We start from the raw sequence: 7,016 nt of genomic DNA on the forward strand, positions 1-7,016 counted from the left end.
TTCGGTGGGAGCATGAGCGCAAATAAAGCTGATGTTGAAGAATTTAGCTTTTATTCGAATTGCAGCAAGTCTTTCATTCACTGGGGTGAAGCTTGATACAAGATGTTTTAGCCTCCGACTAATTACGAATCCGCAACCAAACTCATGTTTTACGTCATGGCAGCTATAATACAGTGTGTCACCTTTAGGTGTTGTTGTGACGCCTTTCCCAATCCATCGTATTTCTTGTATGGCAGTAATATCGGCCTTGTACTTTTCAAGTACGGCTGCCAATGCGAAGACTGCACCTTCTCTATAAAGAGTGCGAACATTCCAGGTGCAGATTCGCAGATCATGGTCCTTAAAACGTTTGCGGGGTTCGTCAACTTTAGAGGGGTTTGTTTTTCTTTTCTTTCGTTTTTTCATAGTAGGCTGTTTTTTTCTAGGGGAGGGTTACTAACCCGGCGCACAAACCCAAGTAGTTGTTTGCATTTTCAGTGTTGCATAGTGTAATTGCAGTGCAATCACGTCGAATCAGTTCGAAATCTCAGTGGGCAACAAATGGAACAACATGACATTGACATTGTTAATAACGAAACAATGGCTTGAATAAATACTACAACCTTAAACAAGAGAAAATTATTTTTATATTTTTCTTGGAATCGTATCGAACTCTACCCTTGCCAAAATAATTATATATTTCAATAGAGTATCAAAAAATCGACTAAAGTTGTAATTTTTTTTATATTTTATATACATTCGCATAAGTAGAACAAAATAAACGGCAAATTGGCTTTCTTTTATATATTTTTTGTTTAACAATTCAATATGTATTAACAAATATTAATGGATTGATATTTTTATTGACATATGGTGTCAATACCCCACAAAAACTCCTTAACGGTATATAAAACACAGAAAATAAGAAAAGTAACAAACAAACAAAAAAATAACAACAATAGTATTCATTTAGAACATTTTTTTATTATACCAGCGGACCCGGCGAACTTCGTCTCGCTATTAAGGAATAAAATTTCATACAAAAACTCAATTTTCGATTTTTCCAATTTTCCGACTTTTCCAGAGAGAATTTCCAAAATTTTCTTCCGTAAAGACCTTCTCCTCGAAAATACGAATAACTGACAAAAAATTTTACAGAAATCGGCCTAGCCGTTCTCATTTTATGAATTACTATACATTTTTTACACCATTTTTATATATATAGATTAGGTCATAGTATTTATTCCTAGAAAAATCGTTTAAAGTTATCCACCCATGCAATCTTGCCAGAAAATGAGATAAAAAAACTAAAAACAATCCTGAAATCGGCGTTACCGTTTTATGGGACCTACCAAAACGTTGACCTATGTTGACAAATTTTGTTGGAGAAGTTTTGTGACCACTGGGAACTTCATATGTCAAATTACCGCTATTTTTGTCAAATTGTAGCTAAAGAATACAGATAATAAGAGATATCTGAAATAGGGGGCTATACCATAACATGGACCTATACTAACAATTGTTACTGGAGAAGTTTCGTGATTGCATGGATCTTAAAATGTCATATTACAGCCCTTAAAATACCAAAAATTGGGAGGTACCGTTATATGGAGCTTCGGGTACCTCCCCACAAAAGTACACAATTTTTCTATAAAATGGTATATAAAAAATAACTCTGGGAGGGAGTAAACGTTTTGGTCCAAAATTTGCACATCTTGAAAATTCTTCCAGCCATAGCTGAGCTTCCAATAAGGACTCTATCTGTTCACTCAAAGTGCAGTTTGAGACATCCCTTCGAATACCTTTGATTTTTATACCCTCATCCTTTAGGCTAGAAAGGGTATATACACTTTGATATGAGCAAAAATGTGTCTCATCGAAATAACGGTTTTAGGCCCCAAGTATGTTTGGACGAAATTCGTTTCAGACAGTTTGGAGTCGATTTAGCCATGTCCGTCTGTCTGTCTGGCTGGCTGGTGCGCACGGTAACTCGAAAATAGGGAGGTACCGTTCTATGGGGACTATCTGAAGGCGCGGACCTATACCGACATATGCAGAAGGGAAAGTTGAATACCCCCAACGAAGACTAAATACCAAATTTCAGCCATTTCGGAGGAGTATTGAGGCCTCAACCTTCAAAATACCGAAAATCGATAGATACTGTTCTATGGGGGCTTTATGAAGGCGTGGACCTATACGGACAAATTTCATATGGAAAGTTTTATACACCAATAAAGACCAAATGACCGGTTTTAACATGGTAAAGTCCAGGATTTATCTTGGTCCCTCTTTCATCTCAAGTGGACACTGACCTCCCCGTGGTGTCGCCTGGGGAACTGCCTTGAACACCCGTTAAAGGTAGTGAGCTAACATGTGCCGCGCGTTCACCCATAAGAACGTTAAAAACTTGGGTTTGGGCGTCGGATTAGTAACCCTCCCCTAGAAAAAACAGCCTACTATGAAACAAGTAAGCCAAGGCTATAGTCGGACGGAGCCGACCATGCAATACCCTACACCTTTACTTTTGGGAATTAGCTTTCCACAGATCAAAATTTCCAACATAATAATTGTTTCGCTTTATTGCAATTTTCATCAGGGGGAAGATCAGTAGTTCTGTTTTCATATGTAGTCTACTTTGCCGGTATATGCCCTCCAGGAAATAAAATATAGACCAAAAATATTTTTTTTTGTATTTTTCATACAAAAGGATTGGTCCATTTGACCCGCTAAATAATATTAGATCATCATCCAAAATTATAGGCATCTTCCTCTACCTAACTCCCAACCCCGTGCAAAATTTCGTGATTATTGGGCTATAATTGCGACCTCTAGCGTGTTTATGATTACACTACAAACAAATAACAGGGTATATTAGGCTGTAACTCTGTTATCTTATCATGTACACCAATACAATTGACATCAATAGAAAGGTCAAGCGTTCCTCTTCCAAGTATAGCTTACTTGCCCGGAATGTCTCTTCCATGAATAAAGATATAAGCTGTATACTAAAATTTTTCACAATTTTCACACAAAAGTTTTGGTCCATTTAACCCTCTAAATATTATCTGATCGTCATCTCAAATTTCAAGCTACTTCTTCGTCATATAATCTTACCTTACTTAAAATTTCGAGGTGATCTGACTATTATTGCGACCTACAGAGCATCTACAAAATCGGATAAAAATTATGTTTTTGGTCCATTTCACCCGCTAAATATTTCACGATCATCACCAATTAAAATAGCGATCTATTCTGATGTGAAACCGACCTCCATACCAAATTTCGTGACGATCGGTCCATAATTGCGGCCTGGAGTTTGATTACAATTTATAATGGACAGACGGACGGACGGACGGACACACATCTCAAAATCGCTTTATCTCGCCGAGATATGAAGATTGGTATACCACATTGGGGGTCTCCGACGAATATTTCGCGGTGTTACATGAATTTTTACCAAAACAAACTTATTTCCACATAGTGGTGTAGGGTATAAAAACGAAAGAAAAGAAAAACAAACCCCTCTAAAGTTGACGAACCCCGCAAACGTTTTAAGGACCATGATCTGCGAATCTGCATCTGTAATGTTCGCACTCTTTATAGAGAAGGTGCAGTCTTCGCATTGGCAGACGTACATGAAAAGTACAAGGCCGATATTACTGCCATACAGGAATTACGATGGATTGGGAACGGCGTCACAACAACACCTAAAGGTGACGCACTGTATTATAGCTGCCACGACGTAAAGCATGAGTTTGGTTGCGGATTCGTAGTTACTCGGAGACTAAAACATCTGGCATCCAGCTTCACCCCAGTGAATGAAAGACTTGCTGCAATTCGAATAAAAGCTAAATTCTTCAACATCAGGTTTATTTGCGCTCATGCTCCCACTGAAGACGCTTAGAAGAAACATATGACCGTTGCCCTGCCCATGACATTAAAATCATTCTAGGCGATTTTAATGCCAAAATTGGAAAGGAGAATATCTTTGGCCCAACAGTCGGGAATTTCAGTCTCCACAGTGAAACATCTGGCAATGGTATGAGGCTGATAGACTTTGCAGCTGCAAAAAAACATAGTAGTTAGCAGTACCAGATTTAATCATCTCGATATTCATAAGGGTACCTGGCTGTCTCCAGATCAGAAAACAAGAAATCAAATTGATCATGTTGTGATAGATGGAAGACATTCATCGAGCGTGTTGGATGTACGATCGTTCCGAGGCGCAAACATTGATTCGGACCACTACCCTGTTGCAGCAAAGGTACGCACCCGCTTAAACGTAGCAAAAAAAGTACCAACAAACACAACACGAAAGTTAGACATCGGTAAGCTGCAATCACAACAGATAGCCACAGCATATTCCACTCAACTAACCCAATTGCTTAATCAAAGCACTTCTCATCCCGATAACATATCAGCGCAATGGCAAATCATTGTCCACTCCATGCAAACAGCCGCAAAATCCATACTTGGATACCAGAGACCTACACCAAGCCAGAATGAAGTCCGAAAATTCTACCAAAAAGTCAAGCATCAAACTGATGGCTTTGGCACATGCACATCCTCCTGTAGAGACCAGCAAGGTAATTTGGAAACTGATACAGATAGTGTACTCTGGATATGGAAAGAACATTTTTCAAAACTGTTGGTATCCAATAGCAGCGAAGACGACGAAGATATCACAGTCCCAAACCCAGGAGAATGTATTGAACGTATACCGCCCAGCCAAGATGAAGTAAAGACAGCAATAAATCAACTGAAGAATAATAAGGCAGCAGGAGCCAATTGCTTACCAGCCCAGCTGTTCAAAACCGGAGGCGACACGCTGATAAGGTGTATGCATCAGCTAGTTAACACCATCTGGCAGGAAGAACGAGTACCCGGCGATTGGAACCTGAGTATCCTATGCCCCGTCCACAAGAAGGGAGATAAGACTGTATGCTCTAACTATAGGGGCATAAGTCTACTCCCTATTGCCTACAAGTTCGTGTATGGGATATTGTGCGAACGACTAAAGCCTATGGTCAACGAGATAATTGGACCATACCAATGCGGCTTTAGACCTGGTAAGTCCACCATTGACCAGCAAATTCTGGAGAAGACCCAAGAGATGCTGGGACCCGCTGCGTTCAAAGGTATTCCAAGCCATGTCTGAATTTGGTATACCCGCAAAGCTCATCCGGCTTTGCAAAATGACTTTAACTGACACGAGGTCCTCAGTTAAAATATCAAAGAACCTCTCCGAAGAGTTTGGTACTAAAAGAGGTTTCAGACAAGGAGACAGCCTTTCGTGTGATCTCTTTAACATCCTGCTGGAAAAGGTTATACGAGAGGCATACGTCAAAAGAAGTGGGACAATCTACACCAATAGTCACATGTCACTTGCTTATGCTGATGATATAGACATCATGGGCCGATCAGTAAAAGAAGTAACTGATACCTTTATGAAGGTCGAAGGAGAATCTGCTAAAGTGGGTCTGGCGGTAAACGGTGGGAAGACCAAGTTGATGGTGTCGAAGCGCAATGCGTCCATTGAGCTCGGACCGACTATGGAAGTTGGTTCCTATAATATTGAGGTTGTAAAAGACTTCGTCTACCTCGGCACCTCCCTAAACACAACAAACGACATCATTTGTGAAATAAAAAGAAGAATTGTATTGGCCAACAGATGCTACTTTGGTTTAAGTAAGCAGTTTAAAAGCAAAGCCACATCTCGTCAAACAAAAATAACGCTCTACAAAACACTGATACTACCCGTGCTGATGTATGGCTCCGAAGCCTGGGTACTTGCGCAAGCAGACATGGCAGTGCTTGACGTTGACGGTGAATATCGACGTCGCATGAACCACGAGCTGTATCTGCTATACAACGACATCAATATTGTTAAACGTATCGAGATGTAGCGATTGCGTTGGCTAGGCCATATCATAAGAATGAGCGATGATGAACTCGCTAATTGGCAGGCCAAGGAATAGATGGCGCAAACAAGTGGATGATGAGGCGCGGTATTCCAGAGTGCGAAGCATCAAATAGAGAGAATTGGAGATCTTTTCTTAGTTCGGCCTGTGGAACAAATGTTCTGTAATGGGCCAGTTAAGTAAGTAAGTACAAACGGAATGACAAAATTAATAATATCCTCTATATTATGGTGAAAACGGTGCGAGAGTAGGTCTTAAAATGTACTTTTCCGAAATTGATCTATGCCTCGTACTGCCTTCGAGAGTTGTAGTGCGCATCTTTTTTAGCGAAAAATGTTGAACTTTTGTGGGGGAGGTTATACAAATGGCAAACATTTTGTATTTAGTCTAAGTTGTTGGTAAGAAACATCCAACCCGAAATTTGTCGGCTTCATATAGCCCCCGTAGAACTTTACCTCCCGATTTTTGGTATTTTCAAGGTTGTGACCTCCAAAATATCGCAACTCCAAAATATCGCTGAAATTTTGTATTTAGTCTCCGTTGGGCGTAAATAATGTTCAACGGTATCTCCCGTTTTTCGGTATGTGTAAGGATTCAGCGGCATGACACACCGAAATGGCTGAAATTTTGTATTTAACTTCGATGAGGATATAAAATATTCCAGAAGAAATTTGACGGTTTTGGTCTCAATATTGCACTGAAATTGCTGATTATTGGTATATGTGTAGGCTATATACCTATGGGTACAACAAATTATAACAGGTGTAAAATATCCCTTGCAAAAAATCAGACAGTATAGGTTTACGTTTTGGTATAGACCCCAAATAAGGGTAACACCAGATTTAAACATTTTTGAGGATTTAAGTCACATTTTTCTACGGAATTGGTTGTTAATTTTTAATTTTGTGTTCCCAGAAGATGAAAAGCTTTCTCGCAAAAGCTATCCATATATATGCAGGTTTGAGTCTAAGCCCCCTAAACCTATATTGCCCAATTTTATGCACATATTTCGAGGGTTCTTTGTCAAATTTACGAAGCGAGATTGCTGTAATTTTGATGTCAGACGATACGAAAGCTCAATTTGGAAAATTGTCAGCATGGGTCTATGTTTTGGGA

At 39.6% G+C, this 7,016-nt stretch overlaps 1 protein-coding gene across 2 annotated transcripts in view; it reads left to right on the plus strand.

Moving 5' to 3' along the window:
* The window catches only part of Sol1, a 458,110-nt gene that overhangs the window by 343,464 nt on the left and 107,630 nt on the right, over nucleotides 1–7,016 (plus strand). The gene's annotated exons all lie outside the window — the stretch shown is intronic.

The sequence above is a fragment of the Musca autumnalis genome, unplaced genomic scaffold (genome assembly GCF_047663935.1).
Source record: "Musca autumnalis isolate F117 unplaced genomic scaffold, ASM4766393v1 scaffold_1, whole genome shotgun sequence".
In the NCBI taxonomy this organism is placed as follows: Eukaryota; Metazoa; Arthropoda; class Insecta; order Diptera; family Muscidae; genus Musca; species Musca autumnalis.